The sequence below is a fragment of the Bos taurus genome, chromosome 13, assembly GCF_002263795.3.
Source record: "Bos taurus isolate L1 Dominette 01449 registration number 42190680 breed Hereford chromosome 13, ARS-UCD2.0, whole genome shotgun sequence".
Lineage (NCBI taxonomy): Eukaryota > Metazoa > Chordata > Mammalia > Artiodactyla > Bovidae > Bos > Bos taurus.
The window spans coordinates 49241164-49265536 of record NC_037340.1 but is presented as its reverse complement, the minus strand read 5'-3'; the positions used below and the strand labels follow the sequence as shown (position 1 = coordinate 49265536).

At 39.3% G+C, this 24373-nt stretch overlaps 1 long non-coding RNA gene across 1 annotated transcript; it reads right to left on the bottom strand.

Annotated features, from left to right (window-relative positions):
• Positions 1-19418: 19418 nt before the first annotated feature.
• LOC104973807 (uncharacterized) lies at positions 19419-23100 on the bottom strand. The gene is made up of 2 exons (XR_001501776.3): positions 21924-23100; positions 19419-19761 (listed from the first exon to the last, which is right to left on the bottom strand). It is a non-coding gene; the product is annotated as an uncharacterized lncRNA (long non-coding RNA).
• Positions 23101-24373: the final 1273 nt, after the last annotated feature.

Below are 24373 nucleotides of genomic sequence, written 5' to 3'. Positions count from 1 at the left end.
ATCTTTCAGATGGGAAACCAAATTAGTAACAGGCTCTAACCCTTTCCTTAACCTGTAATTCCAAGTTGCTCTTACCTCCAGTTTCCAGAGTGAGCTAGATCTCATCTCAGCAAGTCTGGAGTGCCAAAGCCTGGCTTTCGGGAACCATTACTTCGCATCAGAATACAAATTCATCATTTATAGGTGGGATTTCAAGCTGCTTTCCTACTCCAGAGACTCACCTTCCAAAACACTGAAATAGTGATTGGAAAGTTGATTTGGGAGCATGAATCAGGAAGGAGAAGGTGGAAAAACAGAAGAAATAGCTTTCAGGGATGCTTTTACACAGCTATGTTGTTGTAATTAGAATTATTGGCAATAGTTATACTTTTTCCTAAATTTAATTCTGGTGGAATAGTCTGACACTAAGATGAACCATATATAATCAGAACATTCATGGGGAAGTAACAAGGAAATCTTAGAAATCTTAAAGGAAAATAGGGTTGAATTTTTAATAAATTTGGAACAATAGAAGTCATTCTGACAAAGAATATAGACACCAAAAATAGAAAAAAATTTGAAACAAGTAAAACTTGCTTACATAGTTAATAAAATGTTTATTAAATTAAAAAATTAAAATCAAATGGCAAGAAGAAAAAACATCCTGTATGTAAGTTGTGACAGTTTCAAAAATACTGTCACCATGCTTATAGTTGATTCACACTACTCAGTCTTACTAAATGTTGCAATGTGCATGATGCTAACTCACTTCAGTCATGCCCAACTCTTCATGACCCTATGGACTGTGGCCCACCAGGCTCCTCGGTCCATAGCATTCTCCAGGCAAGAATGCTGGAGTGGGTTGCCATGCCCTCCTCTAGGGCATCTTTCCAACCCAGAAATTGAATCTGCATCTCATATGTCTCCTACATTCAGTTCAGTTCAGTTCAGTCACTCAGTCGTGCCCAACTCTTTGAAACCCCATGAATTGCAGGATGCCAGGACTCCCTGTCCATCACCAACTCCCAGAGTTCACTCAAACTCATGTCCATCGAGTCAGTGATGCCATCCATCCATCTCATCCTCTGTCGACCCTTCTCCTCCTGCCCCCGATCCCTCCCAGCAACAGAGTCTTTTCCAATGAGTCAACTCTTTGCATGAGGTGCCCAAAGTATTAGAGTTTCAGCTTTAGCATCAGTCCTTCCAAAGAAATCCCAGGGCTGATCTCCTTCAGAATGGACTGGTTGGATCTCCTTGCAGTCCAAGGGACTCTCAACAGTCTTCTCCAACACCACAGTTCAAAAGTATCAATTCTTTGGCACTCAGCTTTCTTCACAGTCCAATTCTCACATCCCCATAGCCTTGACTAGATGGACCTTTGTGGGCAAAGTAATGTCTCTGCTTTTGAATATGCTATCTAGGTTGGTCATAACTTTCCTTCCAAGGAGTAAGCGTCTTTTAATTTCATGGCTGCAATCACCATCTGCAGTGGTTTTGGAGCCCCCCAAAATAAAATCAGCCACTATTTCCACTGTTTCCCCATCTATTTCCCATGAATTGATGGGGCCAGATGCCATGATCTTAGTTTTCTGAATGTTGAGCTTTAAGCCAACTTTTTCACTCTTCTCTTTCACTTTCATCAAGAGTCTTTTTAGTTCCTCTTCACTTTCTGCCATAAGGGTGGTGTCATCTGCATATCTGAGGTTATTGATATTTCTCCCAGCAATTTTGATTCCAGCTTGTGCTTCTTCCAGCCCAGCGTTTCTCATGATGTACCCTGCATATAAGTTAAATAAGCAGGGTGACAATATACAGCCTTGACGTACTCCTTTTCCTATTTGGAACCAGTCTGTTGTTCCACGCCCAGTTCTAACTGTTGCTTCCTGACCTGGCAGGCCCTAAATCTACCACTAGTGCCACCTGGGAAGTCCTATATGTTGCAAAACATGTGACAAATGGCTAGCTCCTTGAATTGAATTCACCCACAAATGGATAGGAATGAGTCAAATGATTACTTTTAAAAGATATATAAAGGCAACTTTTGTAGAAAAAAGAAATACAGACAGCAAAATAAAGGTATAAGAAGGTGCTCAAAAATCACTTATTTTTTAAAAAGTCAATGAAGACAATGAATTAAAAGTTAAAACTTTTACCAACAAGACTGGCAATAATTAAAATTCCTGAGTTGAGACAGTGTTGAGGCAGTGTCCTGAACTGCTGAGGCACCTGTAAGGGGTATAACATTTTTGGAGGGAAATTTAACAAAATTCCCTCTTTGATGTGCATTTTTTTTTAACCTAGAAATTCTCCTACTAAAATTTGTCCAACAAATCAACTCACAAAAGGATCTATCTACCTATTCATTTTAGCTTTGTGTATACTAGCCAAAAAACTAGGCAAACTCAATGTGCAGTAACTGGAACTGTCTGGATTACATTTCTAAACATCTGTTGTATCAGCATCACTGTAACACTGGTTCAAAAGATGAGCTACGTCTATATCCTGAGATGTTAGGTCAAAACACAAAAACAGCAATTTCAAATAGTTCAATATAGTAGAAAAGATGACCCAGATGTATTACTGGGGTTGGGGGAAGGATTTTATACAGAAAAATGTAAAGTACTGTAGAGTAGGAATCATTTGTATACTTTTAAAGAGCATGCATAGGGGTGTGCCTGTATATTCTCTTCCCCTAGACGTACACAAGAAATGGTTAATAATGACTATGGGGTTAGGGGCACAAGGAATGGATCTAATTGTTGATTTTCATCTTGTACCTTTCTGTATAGTTTAATGTTTTTAACATTTGTATGTAATACTTCTACTGAAAAAAATAAAAATGAAATTCCCCTGGCAACCTTGCTGAAATGCTATTCAGTGAGAAGGAATTAAATCAGCCTTCAGCTTGAAAGAGCTGTCTTCTGGTGAATGGCAGGGCCACAAAAGAAGCTCATTACCATCTCCTTCAAACCCAATGAAAGGGGTAAATATGGTCCTTGAGCATAAACAGTAATTATCCATGCATTTCCCTTGCAACTTCTTTATAAAGATTTCAGGAGAATGAATTACAGGGGATCGAGTTTCATGTAGCCTTATTTGCCCAATGCAGGTGAAATTCTGAGCCATCTTTGATCCAGGTGGCATAGATACACAAAAACCACAACAGCCAGGGCATATATCTTGTTAGTTCCTAAATCTGCCAAAATAAGGAATTTACCAAGGGAGGTAAAATTTCCTTTCTTTTCCATGTGTAGCTTAGAATATGTCTTTACTTTAAAAAGATATGTTATGAAACCAAATGCATGTACAGGTCTTCTGATTTTTAAACTTAGTCTCATGATGGTGCTTTTTAAAAAATTTTAGTATAGTTTTAAACTGTTACTTAAAAATAAGTTTAAGCTTATAGGAAAGTTGTAGGAAGAAGTTTTTAAAAACCCATACAATCTCTATCAAGTTTATATATTGTTATTACCTTGTCTCACTTGTTTTATCATTTGCTCGTTTTTATACAAGCAAATGGCTGGTGGCTGGTGGTAAAGAGTTTGCCTGCCAATGCAGAAGACCCAGGTTTGATCCCTGGGTCAGGAAGATCCCCTGGAGAAGGAAATGGCAACCCACTCCAGTATTCTTGCTTTGGAAATCCAATGGACACAGGAGCCTGGCAGGCATCCATGGGGTTGCAAAAGAGTCAGACATGACTTAGCAACTAAAACAGCAACAATACATGCTCTTCTCGTCCTCCTCTTTTCTTTTTTACATTAGTGTAAGTTGCTATATGCTGACCCTTTACTCCTAAATACTACTTAAATGTGTATTTCCCAAGAATAAAATATTCTCTGACATAACCACAGTCAATTACCAACCTCAGTGAATTTAACATTGACACCATACTCTTCCTCTTCTACCATCTCTTTTCCAGTTTTGTCAACTGACCCACCCAGACATGTCCTTTGTAGTATATTTTTCCCTCCACTTCAGGATTTAGTGAACCACTGTCATTTCTGTGACAATTTCAATTTATCAGAATGGTATCACTTACTGTATAGTTGGAAAGAGGTGTGCAAGTTTGGTTCCTTCAAACGAGAACAGGCTGACTGAAAGCCCCTTCAGTCAGCGTTAATTTAAAACAGTTCCTCAGTCTTTCTTTATCTTTCAGGACTGAATTTTTTTAAAGAATATGGCCCTTTTTGTTAAAAAAAATTTACTGTTCCTTATTTAGAGCTTCTCCTTCCCCTTACATTCAGACTCAGTTTACATAGGCTCAGCTGGAATCTCACAAACAATATATGTCATTTTATACATATCATATCTGGAGGACATACAATGTCCATCTGCCTACATTTATGATATTATTTTCACCAAGGTGGTAACTGATTTCTCCACTCTGTACTTACTATTTTTCTCTTTACCTAAAGGAAAGACACATTTAAACTATATTACTATACTTCTACTCCTCATTAACTTTCTATAATAACTTTGTGCTTAAATATTTAAACAGAAAGACCTTAGAATCCAAAAGAAATTTTTATCAGAATTATATTGTCTAAAGTGTAAAAACTGGTAAGGTTCTACTCTCAAAATAAATGTATGGATATAGGTTAATATCCTAATGGGAATGAGAGCTGAAAAGTGGCAAAACCCAAAGCAGTAGATTTTCAGTATGTTTGTATTTTCCTTTAAATGCTAAGCTACAATATTATTTTTAAAAGTGATGTCAATAATATGTAACTTTAAGGGTTATTGTGAAAATTAGAGATACATTATGTTCCTAGGAGAGTACTCGACATGTTACAAGTTTCACTAAAGGGGAGCTAATGAAAATCTGTATTGAAGATACTTTACTTTCAATTAGAATTAAAACATTCCATAATAAAATTATATGGGAAGCTAATGGTATGGGAAAAATGGATTAAAATCAATGTACTAAGTTAAGGATGAATGATTCTGTGTATAGGGAGTCCTTAGCCCACGAATGTGGGTGTGATATTTAAGATCCCTACGGAGAATGCAGTGGCACCCCACTCCAGTACTCTTGCCTGGAAAATCCCATGGATGGAGGAGCCTGGTAGGCTGCAGTCCAAGGGGTCGCTGAGAGTCGGACACGACTGAGCAACTTCACTTTCACTTTTCACTTTCATGCATTGGAGAAGGAAATGGCAACCCACTCCAGTGTTATTGCCTGGAGAATCCCAGGGACGGGGGAGCCTGGTGGGCTGCCGTCTATGGGGTAGCACAGAGTTGGACACGACTGAAGTGACTTAGTAGTAGTAGTTAACCAATGAACTGATAAATTTTAGTTGTTCTTGAGAAATACTGGGGGCTGCAGGACAAATTAACAATTATGAAAAAAATTTTAACAATTATGAAAAAGGCTAAAATCCCTTGGAAGAGGGAATCTAATGTAAGAGATAAGTTCCCAAGAACAAAATAAAGAGCACAAGGATGAAATTTGGCTTCCCAGCTGGCCCAGTGGTAAAGAATCTGCTGCCAATGCAGGATAGGCAGGAGACACAGGTTTGATCCCTGGGTCAGGAACATTCCCTGGAGAAGGAAATGGTAACCCACTCCAGTATGCTTGCCTGGAAAATTCCATGAACAGAGGAACCTGGCAGGCTATAGTCTGTGGGGTCGCAAAGAGTCAGACACGACTGAGCACACACACATACGTGCACACACAAGGATGAATTAAAAAAAATTGGACTTCATCTGAATTCAAAACTGCTGCTCATCAAAGACACCATTAAGAAAATGAAAAGCCAAATCAAGGATTGGAGGAACACATTCACAATGCATTTGACAAAGGACTTGAGCGTTCAGTTAGTTTCTGATGGCTGCTTTAACAAATTACCACAAATTTAAACCAACACAAATGGGTTGTGCTGTAGGGTGAGTGTACAGGTGGACAGGATTGATCCTGAGCTCTGAGTCTCAAAAGCCCCAAAGCAAGGTGTCAACCATCCCAGGCTCTTACTGTTGCCTGGGATGATTTAGGTGGATTTAGGGAGAATCCACTTCCAAACTCATTCAGGTCACTGGCAATTTTCAGTTCCTTGAGACTGTTAAGCTGAAGACCTCATTTTCTCGGTGGCTGTGGACCAGGACCCTCTTTCAGCTCCTTCAGATCCCATCTATTCATCACGTCATCCTCTCTATCTGTAAGCCAGTAAGAAGGTATCAAATCCTTCTCATGCTTCACATCTCTCTGACTTTTCCTTTCATCTCATCTCTTCTTCCTCCAGCCAGAGAAAATTCTCTGCTTTTAAGGGCTCCTTGTGAGGAGATTGGCCCATCCAAATAATCTAAAGAAATCTCCCCATTTTCAGGTCCCTGACCTTAATTCTGTCTGCAAAATCCCTTTTGCCATATAAAGTAACATGCATAGAATCCAGGGATTTAGAACATGGATATATTGGGCAGGTTGGAAGTTAAGGTTAATATCAAGCATCTCAGTTGTTGAAAATTTTGTGTCCATAATCATCTTTTGTGGGCTCGATTTGTCAGTTTCTGGGTAGTGTGTAAAAATATCCCTATACGATGATGGGTTTGTCTATTTTCTCCTTGTAGTCTCCAGTGGATGTCTTTTCATCTCAGTTTTTCCACTGGTTTCATTTTATGTTTGTCTGTCTTATAGAGATAAAATATATTATTCACTTGGCTGTTTTTTTTATTGTTGTTGTATACTTATTTTAAATAGTCTAGTTAATAATTTTATATAGGAGAGTTTAATCTACTTGCATTTATTCTGGACCATGAGTTCCTTCATTTGTCTAAAAGGAGATAATAACATTTGTTGTTGTTCAGTTGCTCAGTTGTGTCCAACTCTTTGGACTGCAAAGCCCCCATGAATTGCAGCACACCAGGTTTCCCTGACCCTCGCCATCTCCTGGAGTTTGCTCAAACTCACGTCCATTGAGTCGGTGATACCATCCAACCATCTCATCCTCTGTTGTCCCTTTCTCCTCTTGCCTTCAATGTTTCCTAGCGTCAGTGTCTTTTCCAGGGAGTCGGCTCTTCACATCAGGTGGCCAAAGTACTGGAACCTCAGCTTCCACAACAGTCCTTCCAATGAATATTCAGGATGGATTTCCCTTAGGATTGACTGGTTTGATCTCCTTGCTGTCCAAGAGACTCTCAAAAGTCTTCTTCAACACCACAGTTCAAAAGCATCAATCCTTTGGCCCTCAACCTTCTTCATGGTCCTTCTTCAGTTTCAACCTTCTTCAGCTCTCACATCTGCACATGACTACGGGAAAAACCATGGCTTTGACTAGATTGATCTTTGTTGCAAAGTAATGTCTCTGATTTTTAATATGCTGTCTAGGTTCATCATAGGTTTTCTTCCAAGGAGCAAGCATCTTTCAATTTCATGGCTGCAGTCATAGTAGTAGATATAATAGTTATCTGAATTAAATTCTCCCATTCCTGTTCATTTAAGTTCCCTGATTCCTAAAATGTCTATGTTCACTCTTGCCATCTCCTGTTTGACCACTTCCAATTTACCTTGATTCATGGACCTAACATTCCAGTTACTTAAGCAATAGTGTTCTTTAGAGCATCAAACTTTACTTTTACCACCGGAAACATCCACAACTGGGTGTGGTTTTTGCTTTGGCTCAGTATCTTCATTCTTTCCGAAGCTATTTCTCCACTCTTCTCCAGTAGCATATTGGGCACCTAACAACATGGGGAGTTCATCTTTCAGTGTCATATATTTTTGGCTTTTCATACTGTTCATGGGGTTCTCAAGGCAAGAATGCTGAAGTGGTTTGCCATTCCCTTCTCCAGATAATAACATAACCTACCTCAAAATTATGGGACAATATTAGACAGTCCTTAACACAGTGTTTTCCTGGAACACTGCACACAATAAACTTTATTTTGTTTATTTATTCAACAAATATTATGTTGCTTTAAGTGCCAGGGCCTGGGTATATAAAAATAACAAGTCAGCTAGGTTTCTGTCTTCATGGAAATTCTTTCCTAATGTGGAAAACTGAAAAATGAGTGAACACACGTAAGTATAAAATCAATGCATACATTATAAAGGAAACGTCATGACTGGGACAGAGAAAAACAGGTAGGAAAATGCTCAGAAATGTTCTGGGAAGAATAAAAATTGAGAAATTGAGTAGGAACTCCATTATTTATACATAAAATATACTGGGTTGGCCAAACAGTTCATTCAGGTTTTCCTTAAAGGTAAGTTCTAAATATATAAAAGCATTTGTGAAATTTCAGAGCTAAAGTGGTGAATCTTGGGCTGAGAGTGACAGCTGTCTGAGGAAGGGGGCTTCAGAGTTGATTGGGTTTCGTGCCCTTTTTGTTATTGGCTCACAGGGACATCCAAGAGCTATTGTTCACATGGAGACGCTCCTGTTTTCTAATTTCATAAGGCTCACCTGAATGGTGCTAGGTCATGTCCACAATTGCCAACTCAGCACATGAACTGCCTCCCCAGGCACTGTGCAGGGAAGAGACACAGTTGGCCCCAGGTTAGGCGCCTTTCCTGTGTTAATCTGGTAGCAATGAGTGACTTCTACTTTCTTGATGCACCCTGTGAGGTTAAAATTTGAAACAGAAGAATATTTTAAGGAGTAATTGGGCTTCCCTGGTAATCCAGTGGCTAAGAATCCACCTGCCAATGCAGGGAACATGGGTTCAGTCTCTCATCCAGGAAGATCCCACATGCCACAGAGCAACTAAGCCACAGTTACTGAGCCTATGCTCTAGAGCCCATAAGCTGCAACAACTGAGCCCATGTGCCACAACTACCGAAGCCCTTGCACTCTACAGCCTGTGCTCTGCAACAAGAGAAGCCACCACAATGAGAAGCCCATGTACCACAACAAAGAGCAGACCCTGCTCTCCGCAACTAGAGAAGGCCTGTGCACAGCAACAAAGACTCCCCAAAAATTGATTTTTAAAAATTAAAGATAATCTACTTCTAGCCTCTCATTTTACAGATGCAGTGACTGAGATTCAGAGAGGCAAAGAACTTGCCCACAGTCACACAGCAAAAACCTCATGACCTTACAGTAATCTACTCCTTTTACTGGTAAATGGAAAAACCAACATAAGATTTCCACAAACTGGAGTTTATGCAAAATTCAGAGAGACAGAACTTCTCATTATTTGTAAATTGATCAACACCCATCTGAGAGCAAAGGATGCAAATTAATAATTACAACCCTATTTCCCAAACTACATTTAATAAAAATTATATGCATTCCTAAACACGGATTTACTCAATTTTCAAAATAAAGTTAGAATTTCTAATGTTGTCTAATAGCAAACCTGTGTCTCTCATTTGAAATTTGATATAGCATATAAAATATTTTAAGAATCTTGTGAGTTTCTAATCCTTCATTTCCTTGATCAAATAATTATACGTGCTTTTTGAGGCTTAAGAAAAGTTTTAACTGTTTTAGGATATATTAAAATGGTTGAAAGTTGGAAAAGAACCCAGAGAACTAATGAAAGACATGCTTCAGAAAGATGAGAGGGAAAATTTCATGGATCATAAGACTGAAATTAACCTTTGATTAGGATAAAAAATTCTGAAGGAAGACAATAGTTGAAACTAAAAGCAAGATTGCCATAGGAATTAAACAGGAAAAGTACCATCGATGAATAATCAACAAATAGTAGTGAATATGGAAGAGTATAATGTAAAAAACACATCTTGAGTGTTGCAGGGCAAGACAACTCAAAACATAAGTACATACACTAAATACTGCCAAGATGTACAGTTTTCATCTTACCTACTGCCTATAAAGAAAGACTCCTGAGTTTATAAAAGTGGCTTATAAGGACAAGATTGCTGAAGATAAGCCATTGAGCATGTAATTGAAAGTAAAACCAGGAAGGCTTGGTCATCAGTTGACCTCAATCTCTGAATCCAGCCATCGGTACCTTGTCTTCTCAAAATTACATCATTGTAAACAAATGAATACATATTAAGAGTTAACCTTTTAGTAATAACTACTACATATTAGTGAATCATAACCATCACTACAGCACAGTTTATTTACTGGCCTTTCACAGTGACTATCATATGGAGCCATGTAATAATGAGACAAATCTTATAAGCTACCATTATTCAAGGGAGTGCTGTCTTTCCAATTAGCACCTTGGAATTACATAAAATATAAAATTAGTACTAATTACATGTTATATAATATTAAATAAAATTTATTATTATTGATTCTAATATTAATTTTCTCCCCACTTGTCCAAATCCTTTAAAGACACTATTTTTTAAAATTATCAAACAACTCTAACATATAGTAACTCTCGTCTTGTGCTGTGCTTACTCACTCAGTTGTGTCCGACCCCTTGTGACTTCATGGGCTATAGCCCACCAGGCTCCTCCGTCCATGGGGATTCTCCAGGCAAGAATACTGGCATGGGTTGCCATGCCCTCCCCCAGGGGATCTTCCCAACCCAGAGATTGAACTCAGATCTCCTGCATTGCAGGCGGACGCTTTACCATCTGAGCCACCAGGGAAGCCCAACTCTCACCTTGGGAGTGAATAAAATGAACTAAATATAGTAGCAAAAAATATCATTTTGGCCATTAATTCTATCATATATTTTGCACCTATTTTGCAGAAGATACCATAGTAAGGACTTTAGAAACACTGTCTTAGTTAATTATCAATACAACCCTGCACAATAGTAACTATTACCCAAATATTACAGTTGAAAAAAATGAGACTCAGAAAAATAAAAGTACTCACCAAAACCTTATAATTTATAAGTGACGGGACCAGCATTTTTCTTATTGCTTGATATAATTATTCTAACTTATTTCAGTGATACTGCCTCTGATTCAAATAGATTTGGCACTGCCTAAATCTGCTGCAGAATAAAATTAACTTTATTATTGTCACGCTCTGCTCTGGACCTCTCTTTCTTCTTTCTCTTATACATTCACTCTTTACAAGGGTGCCATCATAACCTCTCTACCATCCATTTCATGTCTCTCTTCAAACTACATGCAAATGTGGTTTCCAGCGGCACAGACTGAGAGTGAAGAAGATATACCCTATTGATCTTACCACAAGATTGATCTGGAGGGTGGGGATGTCAATCAAATCATAATGACTTCTGGGAATTCTCTAAGAATTCTGGGACAGTGCCTCTTATGTTTTGAGTCATGATGCAGGATGTGAATGTAGTACCATGATAGCTTTTGTGGTACCACGGTTACAAAAGCAATATACATAAGAAGACTGAAATTAGGGAATCACTGACAAGAGCTTGAACACTGAACAAACCAGGCTTAAAGCTTATAAACTTTCCAAATGCAAAAACCAATGAAAGTGTAGTTGCACAGCCATGTCCAACTCTGCGACCCCTTGGACTGGGGCCTACCAGGATTCTCTGTCCATGGGATTTTCCAGGTAAGATTACTGGAGTGGGTTGCCATTTCCTTCTCCAGGGGATCTTCCCGACCCAGGGATCAAACCCAGGTCTCCCGCATTGTAGGCAGACACTTTACCATCTTAGCCACCATTGGGTCTTCTCTCTTAGTTGAGACCAAAAGCATTGTGATAAAATCTCTTGCTCTTCAGTTCAGCATATCTTCATCCCCTCCCTTCCTTCTTTGTTATAAAGATGAACCCAAATCACATTCTGAGCAACCCCCAGAAAAATGTTACACTAAAGCTGTGGTCCCAAGGATGGAGGGACTGTGCAGTGTGATCACTGGGCATGAATCATTAAGGTTGCAGGACACTGTGTTTTATAAGCAACACTGATTGACGCTCAAATAGATGTTTCGGCTGCCAGGACTCCAATGACCTTCACATTAATGAACACTGGCACTAGTTCATTTCTCTGAATATCTTTAAATTTTTTTTTTTTTTTGGTCATTCAGGCTAAGTCTTTTATTATATGGAAGGAAAAACAGAAGTCAATTATGATTACATAATTTGCCCATTTTTACACAGTGCAAGACCAGGCATAGCATTTAGGTCTTCTGGCCTCTCATCTAACATTTTTTTTTTTTTTTGTACTAGATTGCACTGGCTTCAAAACATTGGATAAATCTCATGATTGGCATGAGGGTTTTCACTGGGAAAGAGACAAGAAGAAATAGAAATAGTAGAGAAAAAGAAAGGAGACAGAAGATGCTAAGAGAATAAGAATTTCCCAATCTTCAAACTGACAAAACATTGAAGGAATAGTGATAGTGTCATAGTGTTACCTCATTATGTTACTATAAATTTAAAGTATTAGGGGTTTGTATAATGTAATTTTTTATAATGGAAGAAGAATGATTTTTAAAAATACTTTGCCCAAGTTATGAAACATAGGTAGAAGTTTCTCATAGAAAATGCTACTAAAAATTGTTCTTTTTAAAAAATTTCTACTTTGTTTTGCACAAAAGTTGATCAAATATTAAATATGCTCCTTGAAAATGAGAATCTGCTTAGCATCACAAATAAAGATAAAGACTGCAGAGGAAATTGAGCAGTTATTTATCTTTAACTGGAGGATAATTCCTTTACAATGTTGTGTTGGTTTCTGCCATATATCAACATGAATAAGCCATCGATATGCATATGTACCCTCCCTCTTGAAACTCTCACACCATCCCACCCCTCTAGGTTAAAGCAACATTCTCCCACCTCACCCTACCCCCAAATTCTCACTTTTGGAAAGCAATGATGAAAGTTAAAATCAAAGCCTTGGATTTTATAATTTCTCTGAAACCTGTTGACCAAAGATTGAAAAGTAAAATGAGGTTAAAATCTAGGTCAGGGTAGAATACTGCCCCCAGTCCCATATTCTAAAACCTGGGGTTTTCCACAAGTCAGTAGTCAAGAATTACCAAATGAAATCAAGAAGCCTTCCTTCAAATATTTTAATATGTTGGAAAGAAAGCATTGCTAGAAACCCCATTGTTCCATTCCAGAAGTATCTATGGCAACATTTTGAGCCGCTAACTTTACAGATAGTTATTTGTGTCACCAACTGACGGCGTTGTCCGGCCACTCCTTAATATTGTCTAGACACCTTTCCCTTGGATTTCCTTCAGAATGTTCCCTGGCATACTCGCCTCGTAAATTTCCACTCTTCCAGCTTCGATTGTGGTAGTTTCATTAGTTAAAGCACAGCTTTCCCAGCAAACAGATCACTGTGCATTTGATTCCACTTCCCCCAATCACTCCAAATAGCCCAAGCGCTATTAGTATTTCATATTGCCACCTAACTTTATTGCAGCCTAGTTCTTTATGGCCTCAGATGGTTCTTCATTTTGTGAAAATGTGCTCTAATGCTAACACAGTGAATCTTTTGAGGCTCAGATGAGTGTTCAGACCCTACTAGAACCAGACTGGAAGCGTCTCAAGGGCACAGATGGCTTTGAGAATGGATTGCCTGAGTAGGAGATTGGAAAAAAAGGAGGAGAGACCTGCTGGAATAATTATATCTGCAGACTCCTGGTGAATTATTGCAGACTGGCTATGTCTTTTGCAAACTCCTAACTCCTGTCCACTGACCCTTTCTGCACAACCGTCTCTGTTCTCCATTCTGACAATTGTATCTTCCCATTGCTCCTTCAGGCCAATATGAACAGTAAGTCAAATTATCATTAAAATAAGAAAATAAACCTAGGAGTATTAAAATAAACCTAGGAGTATTACACAAATCCTTTCTTTATACCCTCTCTTGTTGTTGTTGCTTAGTTGCTAAATTGTGTCTGACTCTTTGCAACTGCATGGACTGTAGCCCTCCAGGACCTTATGTCCATGGGATTTCCTAAGCAAGAGTACTAGAGTGGGTTGCCATGCCCACCTCCAGGAGATCTTCCTGACCCAGGGATCAAACCTGTGTCTCTATACATCTCCTGCATTGGCAGTCAGGTTCTCTACCACTGGTGCCATCTAGGAAGCTGTCTTAGTTTGGGTTCTTCCAAAGGTACAGTCTGAGGTAAGAACTTGAGTGCCAGTATTTATTTGAGATGTGATCCCATAGGGAGTAGGAATGATCCCACAAAAATGAAATAAGGAATGAGGGAAGTCCGTTAAAAGGTGAACTGATGTATTTACATTGTGGGCAAGGGGGCTCCATCTTGTGAGGTCCCTCTAAGAAATGCCACAGAACATGCTGTGGCCAAGATCCAAGGTCTCTGACAGAATGTGGGACACAAAACTAATCCCTACACATTAGAATCTTCCTCGACCTGGGATAAAATGAACTTGGTAAATGGATGCTCTTATTCCTGGAATACCAACCACAAGGCCAGGGCCATTTCATTTAAGAAGATGATCTATGAATAGTACATGTGAAAGAATGCTTTGCTTCATTTTAATACCTTGCTCCCTGTCCTGAAATTGTGTCCTTGGAATTTCATAATATATCTGTTAGACAAGAGAGGAAACCCACCTCCCAGGGCCTCAAATGAGAAAGGAAAAGTGGTAAATGAATGTCACTAAGGTCAACCATCTGCTTATTAAAGAGAGAGTCCAGTTTCCTCTGCCCCTGGGAAGCTGTAACCTGGCCATGTCCACAGATCTCTCTGGTGAATTAACTTCTGTTTTTCTTTATTTAAGGGGGTGAGAGGTGGGGCAGGTCTCTAGTCTTTGGACATTTGAAACAAGAAGAAGCTTCTCTGACAGAGGCTAAGGATCCCAAACTAATAGCAGCTGATTATAACCTACGTTACTTTGAGAAGAAAAAAAAGGGGTTTTATGGGAGAGGCCAGGGACTGGGAATATGTTGCTTGATTTTTATGTCTTAGAATGTATAGTTTTTAATTCACTGCATTTGGAAGATGGAATTAATCAGTTAGAGGGTGGACAAAATAATTTATTCTTCCCTGATAGTCATAAGAATTTCTGATGAAGAGGGCTCATGCTCTTCTATCCTCACTAATAATTTGAAAGAAAGATGCAAAAGAGACTTTGGCAAATAGTTGCAGGACTGAAAACAGAGTACTGGAGGCGCTATAGGATTTGTGTCTGTTCCTTTCTTCCAGTAAATATTTTTCAACATTTACTACCTGTCCAACATTGCCCTAATTTCTGAAGATGCAATAGTAAAGAAAATAAACACACACATGAACTTTTTTCCTCATTTTTAATTTTCTTCTATAGGATATCAAATTTTGCCAAATTGCTCTTAGGGCTGCTTCTGCATTAACCTGTTGTTCTCAGGGCCCTTCCTGTGCCTCTTCCTGCTTAGAATCACCAGGCAATCCTCTCCACAGTTCACCTGCCTTTAGCCTGCTTCCTCCCCTCCACCACCTCCGTAAACAGGCAGAAAGACCCATTCACCCAAGGGATAGCCTCTTTCAAGTTTTTGTGGATCTATAATTAAGGTTGCTGCTGCTAAGTTGCCTCAGTCGTGTCTGACTCTGTGCGACCCCAGAGACAGCTCCTCTGTCCCTGGGATTCTCCAGGCAAGAACACTGGAGTGGGTTGCCATTTCCTTCTCCAATGCATGAAAGTGAAAAGGGAAAGTGAAGTCTCTCAGTCGTGTCTGACTCTTAGCGACCCCATGGACTGCAGCCTACCAGGCTCCTCCATCCATGGGACTCTCCAGGCAAGAGTACTGGAGTGGGGTGCCATTGCCTTCTCCGATAATTAAGGTGGGTCCATGCAATTTTCAAAGATGAGTAAGTGAGTGATTGAAAGCTTATGTTGTCACTGGAAGAAAATTAAGAAAAAAAAAAAAAGATAGTCAAGTCAAACACCTTGGGAAGTAGCTAGCTAGTAGCTAGTGTTATGGACCACATACTTTTTTGTTTTGCTTTCCATAGCCTGAGAAAGATTCTGGAGAATATTATGCAATAAAAATTAGCCCCCTTGGGGGAAGCGAGTTTTAGCTGGCTTTCCCTCCCTGTGATCCACTTCAGATGGAGGGTGCTGTTCTGAACCAGAGCTCAGACAGGTTCCTGGTCCTGACTGGTCTCTATCTACAAAAGGCTGAATTGCAGACATTGGTCAAAGCTATGGGTTTTCCAGTAGTTGTGTGTGGATGTAAGAGTTGGACCATAAAGAAAGCTGAGCACCAAAGAATTGATGCTTTTGAACTGTCATGCGAGTGTATGTTCCTCGGTTTTTGTCTCATCACAACAAAGATTTGGAGTTTTGTCTCATCACAACAAAGATTTGGAGTGACGGAACTATACTGTTGGAGAAGACTCTTGAGAGTCCCTTGGACTGCAAGGAGATCAAACCAGTCAATCGTAAAGGAAATCAGTTCTGAATATTCATTGAAAGAACTGATGCTTGAAGCTGAAACTCCAATACTTTGTCCACCTGATGGGAAGAACTGACTTATTAGAAAAGACCCTGACGCTGGGAAAGATTGAAGATAGGAGGAGAAGGGGACGACAGACGATGAGATGGTTGGATGGCATCACCAACTCAATGGACATGAGTTTGAGTACACTCTGGGAGATGGTGAAGACAGGGAAACCTGGAGTACTGTAGTCCACTGTGTCCCAAAGAGTCAGACACACTGAGTGACTGAACAACAACAAAAAGCAATTCATAATATGCTTCAGTTCTCAAAGCGACCTGAAGAAGACATGAAAGAAAGCAAAAGAAGAGGAGGGAAGGATGAAAAGGAAAGTAGGCAGAAAGGTGGGAGGAAGAGAAAGAAGGACAATGCAGAATGTCTATATATGTATAAAACTTGAGTCTCTTTACTGTACAGCAGAAATTAGCACAACATTGTAAATCAGCTACTCTTCAATTTTAAAAAAATTATAAAAAAAGGAAAGAAGGAAAATAAGAAATAAAAATTATACAGCAAAAGGGAAGGAGACAAAAGCAGCAAGAGGGAAGGGCAAGAAGTGCAATTTTTTCAGCATCACACAGGCTTCCCCAGGTAGTTTTTTGAACAACTGCTGAATCCAAGGCTCCACACAGCCAACACATTCTTTTTTTCAGTTCACCTTAATATCCCACCAGCCTAATTTCCTAGAATTTTGAGCAAGAAGAACTAGGCAGCCAGTAGCTATCCCTTCCCTTGTTCCCTGAAGGAAACTCAGTGACACAAACTTAATGGTTTCAAAGATTTGAGGAAGTGCAAAGTAATTCTGTATCAAAATATGACTTGGGAAGTGGAGAGCAGTTGATGCCTGATATCTACCCACTCCAGAAAGAATTCACATGATTCTAAGGTTCAAGTGTTTGAGCAGATCATCTCTACATGTAACAGTAGCGATATTCTGAGTGGCATGGAGAACCAGTGGAAGGTATCAGGCAGAGAGGGATAGATCTAACTCAAGTTTTAAAAGAGTTACTCTGCATGGTGGAGAATTAATTGTGATCAAGTGGTAAAGTTGGAGGGAGAAGCAGGAATAAGGCAGAAACAGGAAGAGTACTTAACAAGGTTTTTGCAATAATCTAGGCAAAAGCTGATGGGGGCTTGGGAAAAGATGTTAAGATGACCCTGTGGAGATGTGGTTAGATTCAGGACTTTTTGATGTTGCTGGGGACCCATATTGTTTTGGCTTCTGTTAGTATCATTTGATTTGATCTCTCTAGGAATTTTGCCCCAATATATCAACAGCAAGGGCTGAATTTAATATCATCTTAACTAATTAGTGTGTCTCAAACTTGACTGTATCTGCAGACCATCTGAGGACCTTGTTAAAACATAGGTTCTAATTGAGTGGACCTAAGACAGGACCTGAGTTTCTGCATTTCTAAGTTCCCAGGTGATGTGATGGTCTGGAGACTGCAAAATAAGAGGAATTCACTAAATGGCAATTGGCCACATATAATCTTGAACTTCTGGTATAGATACTAAAAATCTCATGTTTACTTGAGACTTCATCTAAAGTTTCTGAGGATAAATCATGATGACATTCTGTCCCTGCTCTTCACAGTTTGGCAAGTAGGTTGATGTATAGATAGATTACTATGGATTTATAATCTGTTTTGTTTAAAGTCAATGCTGATTTTTAATTTACAGATGCTTACCTATGCAAAGATTTCTTGCACAAATTAGTAGCAATATTGAGTGTGCAGATAATTGTACAACATGGCAAATTCAAAACTATGTATACATATTTAACTCTTAAAGATCACAACACAAATGTGAAGTCAGAGCTCATTAAATTAGAGACTGATTTAACAAAATAATCTGTGCAGCCATTACACAGGTGTTCCATTTCAGAAAGTATTAGAGCGTAGTGCCGGGGGCCTCAAAGCTAATTTCTAACCTAGACTAATCATTCCAGAAATAATGACCTGCCGTTACTGCCTTGTGAATCAGACCCTATGATATTTAAAATAATTAAGATCAAAGCCTAAGTAGAAGGTCACTGAATTCACCAGTCATAAAATGTTAGTACAAAACTGTAGGCTGTACTTGTTTGCTTAACAATCTTTAACACTGAAGTTATAAAATAGCATTAAAAGGGACACAAATACCATCTTCAAAAACGTTGCTCTCCTCAAAGGAACTCCAGCAAGCCTGGGAAGCCTCTCTGTGAAATGGTTATTCAAAGCAAAGGTGTTACTCAAAAGCCATTATAAGCATGAAAAGACCCAGTAACTGAAGAGATGGGCTGATGGGATCTATTGGCTTGCTGGCTACAATCCCAATAGATGAAGTATAATGAAGATTTCCTTCCCCAGTTGTAGTGAGTTGGAAAAATAAGTGTGAAATGAATTGGTTTGTCTGGGCTGAGTTCCCAGGAGAAGGGTGTCTTTCATACCAATAGCTCCCACCCAAACTGGCAGGGTGCTTCAAGCCAAAGATTTAGACAGTCAAATAAGTGCTAATTGAGTTAGAGGTTTGGTTAGGAAGTGGGTTGACAATTAACTTCAATTCAGGTACTTTAATGGCCCAACCACTAGTCTTGCGAGGCTTTTGTGTAGTGTACCAAGCAGAAGGCAGCTGCCTAATCCACTAGCAAGGCTTTGATTGAAATCCATAATCTTTGGCGGGAACAAGTGTGAGACAGTAGAGAGATAGTGGTCATGGTGACTGAGGCAAAGGAAATTTTGAAGCTGATATGAAGGATGGATCTATTCACAAGATTCTTCTGGAGATATACTGGTCTGCACAACCACAGTGGGGGAGCTTCAAGGAAAAGAAGAATTGGATTTTTGAAAGAGGACAACACTAGTCAATAATAGCTTTATGTTTCTATTTTCTGAGGTCAAGTTCCCAGCAAGTTTTACTGTGAAAAAAATTACCCCCAAAGAGTGCCCCTCTCCCACATAGTATTTTTATTTAACAAACTCTTTCATTAGGCTTGTTATTGCCAAACACCATTCCTACTGCTTTGCAAATTTTACCTCACTTATACCTCAGAACAACCTTCTGAGGTGGATAATGTTATCGTGAATTTACAAATGAAAAAAATAGGCTCAGAGAAGTTCAAGAAGTAATCAGAGGCACACCTGGAGTTCAGACATGGTGGAGGGGCTCTGGATTAATGTAGATGAAGAGCATGTTACAGGAGATAAAAGGAAGCCCATTTTTATTATTCTATTTGGAAGGAAGGTAGAGATATAAAAACCAAGAGAAAATTTAATAGCCCTCTTCACTGCCCTTTTCCCACAAGTGCCAAAATGAAAGCCCATTAATAAAGCTTAAAACTGAAATTTGGTACAGATAAAAGCAAACCTCATTACCCAATATGTAATTACTGGAGAAATCACAGCTGGGGGCCATCAATTGGGAAGGAGGAGGCTTGCAGATTCAGGCTGCTGATTTTCACAGAAGTTGTTGAAACCAAGCCACCACTGTGTCTCTTCCTTTACGGGTTGAAGCATCAGCCACTGCGTCATGGATGACAGTGGAAGTCTAAATGTGGAAAACAGATCCCAAGAGTCTTAAGGATTCAGGAAAGTGAAGATGGAACGTGTGCTCCCTGCTAAGCAAAAGCTGCCCTTTCACAAGTTCACTCCTTTCAAACCCTTCCTCACTTTTCTAACGCAAGACTATTTGCTCTCTAGCCACTCATCGTGAGTTCAGCATTAACAGCCTCTGTGCTTCTCACACCTGTGCAAGCGTGCTAAATCACTTAATCATGTCTGACTCTTATAACTCCATGAACTATAGTTCACCAGGCTCCTCTGCCCATGGTATTCTCCAGGCAAGAATATTGGAGTGGGTTGCCATGTCCTCCTCCAGAGAACGGATCTTCCTGACCCAGGGATCTAACTGGCCTCCCTTATGTCTCCTGCATTAGCAGGTGGGTTCTTTACCACTAGCACCACCTAGGAAGCCCCTTCAACACCTTCTGATCTCCTACAATACTCCTCCTCCACCGAGCCTAAAGATACCGAACTCCATCACTTCTTGTCCCTCCTCAGGGTTGATACCTACCAACTGCTAGAATACTCCCCTCATCCACTGAAGACTTTGGTATCGGGATCCCAGTCTTCTTAAATCAATTTGAAACGAAGCAACTGACATGGCTGTTATCAGATCCCACACTGTCTGTCTGCTTGAAACCCATGACTTAGATTTACTGCCTTAATCTACTTCCATGACCATATCCTGAATTTCAGGATTGTTCCATTTCTGAAATTTTAGTTCCATACACCCTTCCTTCTGAACACATTCTTCCATCTCCCTCCGTCTTTCTTCCATCTCCCTCCGTCTTTCTTCCAGTTCTAGCTGCTCCCCTTTCCTTCCATTCCAAGAGCCTCCTCCTGGCTTCCTTTTCCAAGCAGCCTAGCCATCCATCCTGGTGTGTCTTTTCAGCTTCCTCTTCACCTGTTAACTCCTTTTGCCTCGTCCTTTTACTGCACCACCAAATCCTAGATCAGTCCAACCGTAAGTTTCTTTCCTTTTACACACAGGCAGTCAAATACTGGGGAAAAGTACCATGTAACTTTGCAGATGGATGACACTGTTGAGAGGTATAGGACTTTGAAAACAGATCTATAGAATTATACAGTTTCCAGGAAACATGATTTAATCCCTGGCCTCTGGCAAGAACTGACTAATTAGCTTAAGACCCCCTTCCTCAGTGCCAGAGCTCATGAGAAGTTAGGCTCAACCCAGGTGGATAACAATATTACACTTCAGCTCACTTGGGCACAGACCAAATTCTCTTATACAATAAACTCTCAGGTTTAACAGAGTTATTTTATAGTTCTGAAATTTTATTGTATACAATGCCATGTAAAATTAGTGACATTTGGGAATCTTTTTGCGTTTTAGTGGCATTTTTTGGAAAAGAATTTGACCTATACTGCTAAATAATGTGCTTAATGATGGGGTCCAGGGACAGAAATGAAATGAAGGTAAAAGGCTTGTATCACATAGCCGCAAGCCAAAATCACAGCTTCAAAGGTTTGGGGACAATTCTCAAGGCTTAACTTCAAATATCTTTTTACTTAGCAATATTACTTAAAAAACAAAAGCAAAAACCTCTTGAACCTGTATTAATCACTGTCTTTTTCCAAAGATTTTTCAATTTCAAGTGAAACTTTTTTTGTGCTAAACAACTCACACTAGTAAACTCATTTATCCAATATCATTCTACATTAGCTTAGCCATTTTTCTAAATTAAGTTATTCTCTGCCTAAATGTTTAGCTATTTCTTGAATTTGCAAAATTCTCTTGTTAAAACTCAATTATAGAACTTGTAACATCTGTTCGGCTGCTCAAAGAATTTTTGTTTCCCTCTAGGTTTTGTCCATGTCCCCAAAGTTGAGGTGGCTAGAAAAATATCCTACAGATAAATTCATTGCTAATTATAATAAATACATACTATTATCTCCAGGGTATCAGGAAGTTAATAATGGCCTTGAAACATTTTCCTGAGAGGAGTCCTTCCCTAGTTAACACCAGAAAAAATCTCTAAGATGTACTGAAAATTACATATTCCACTTAATATATGAATAATAACTCATTTGTCATTTTTAAAACTTCTCACATCATTTTTGGTTTCAAAGTCACCATTGTTAGCAGAACTTGATGAACAAGGTGTGATCAGAGTCAAATTATTTTACCTGGGTTTCAGGTGCCTCAGCTCTCAGCCAAGAGTTAGACCCCCATCTTCTCTGTTCCTCCAGATTCTAGAGTAGGAGGTTCAAATGCCATAGCGCACGTGGAAGTCCTCTGAATGGAATAATGAGCTGGATCAACGGCAGAGCAAAGCCAAGTGAGACTAGGAGAGTTTTGGTGAGCAGCAGGAACATGATGCATCTTTCACCACTTCTCACCAAGTGTCTATAGGCACTTGGGGAGCATTGAACGAACAGATGAGTGAGCTCAAAATGAAGGAGCTCACTTTGATATTGCTGTCAAGGAATTAATAATACAAAACAATTTTGCCCTCAAAGTTAGACACTCCTTTTTGTTAAATTTGATGCATTTTGTGTGTGTGTGTGTGTGTGCCTGTTTAAATCTGACTTGGTCACCAGAGATCTATCTGGAAAACAGAGTGGCAAACTCCCAAAATTATGCCAAAGGAGTTTTCCTTGGAAAACTGGTCATATAAATTTAACTTATCAGCTTCACATGTCAACATGTTAACTTTCAGAAGAAAACTAATTTTAAAAATTAGTTGCTCATATATGTGAAACCCTAGCATACTTAAAAAGATAATTTATCCTGAAGACATAACACTATATACTATTAATTACTAATAGGACAGACTTCAAGTACTAGAAAGAGAAAATATCCAACAGTCTTGAATATGTCATGTGAGAATTTACTGAAGAGACTGGGGTAGGTTTAACTTGTAAAAGAAAAAATGGAAACATATGGAAACATGATAGTCTCCATATTAGTCTCTCTTCAAGATGATAATGCTAGAAAGGGTATGGAGAAAAGGGAAACTTCCAACATTGTTGGTCAGGATGTAAACTGGTGCAGCCACTATGAAAAACAGTATGGAGGTTCCTCAAAAAACTAAAACTAGAGTTGCCATGTGATCCAGCAATCCCACTCCTGGACATATATCCAGACAAAACTATAATTTGAAAAGACACATTCAACCTTATGTTCATAGCTGCTAGGTTTTCCTTGATAGATGAATGGACAAAGCTATATATCCCATCCCCCCATCACACATCATTTTTCTGGTACTAATTCTCTGCCTTGGTTCAGGATGTCCCACCTACCACTCCTGTCCTTTTGTTTTACTCTCTTTCCTTCACTACTGAAACTTCTATATACCATCCATGGAATTCTATAGGCAATTTACAAATGGGAAAACAAGGAAAAATCTCCCCACAATTTCATATTGATGTTGATTTCTGCCTCTGATATCCAGAAAATGAAAGAGACTTAGGCATGTTAGTGAGAATATCTAGGTTTTCTTGACTGAATTTTCCTAATAATATAAAATTTTGAGAGCACAGATTTGTTTCAATTACACAATAATATGGACTCTGTTAGGATTTCTGGTTTAGAAACAAGGAAACGTCCCCAAAGTTACAATTTTAGGAAGCGAGGAAAATAAGATTCAGACTATATCTATTCATCCTACAGCTCAGCATCTAATCATTATGTTACCTTTCAATCAACCCACAACAGTTTAAAACTTCAATTCCTCCCTCTTTTCTCCCATGTCATTGTCCCTTCCATATAAATGATTGGAAATTCCTGTTTTTCCTCTAAATTTCTTGGGTACTGTCCCATCTTTGATAATTCCACCATCATGCCCATTCAAAATATTTTAATAATTCCCTGTGAACTCCAGAATGGAAGTTCTTTTTTTTTTTTTTTTCTTTTTAAGCTGTTGCTTGAGGTGCTCAATGCTACAGTCTCTCCACAATTTAAGAGTAACTGCCACCATTTTTCTTGGGTTTGGGTGAACACTTTGTCAGCCCAGGGTGGCAACACATGTCATGCTGCTGCTGCTGCTGCTACTAAGTCGCTTCAGTCGTGTCCGACTCTGTGCGACCCCATAGACGGCAGCCGACCAAGCTTCCCCATCCCTGGGATTCTCCAGGCAAGAACACTGGAGTGGGTTGCCATTTCCTTCTCCAATGCATGCAAGTGAAAAGTGAAAGTGAAGTCGCTCAGTCATGTCCAACTCTTAGCGACCCCATGGACTGTAGCCCACCAGGCTCCTCCATCCATGGGATTTTCCAGGCAAGAGTATTGGAGTGGGGTGCCGTTGCCTTCTCTGAACACATGTCATATCAAAGAGTTTTTCTTTTTACTGAGTCATAAATTTATTTGGGTGAAAAGACAACAAAAGGGAATATTTTAGATTCATACACCGCCCCCCCGATGTCTGAGGTCTATTTACCCTCTCTAGAATATTTCTCACACTCAAAGTTCACACTCATCACTCTTTCTTAAGAAGGCTTCCTCTCACTGAAGATGTTGGAATTGTACCCGTCATTCAAAGTCCAACCCTTTTTCCTGCCCATATGACTCTGTTGCTGATCTTCCAAGGAGAAGTTATTCCTTCTTCTTCTGACACTCACTTAGGGTTAATTCTACT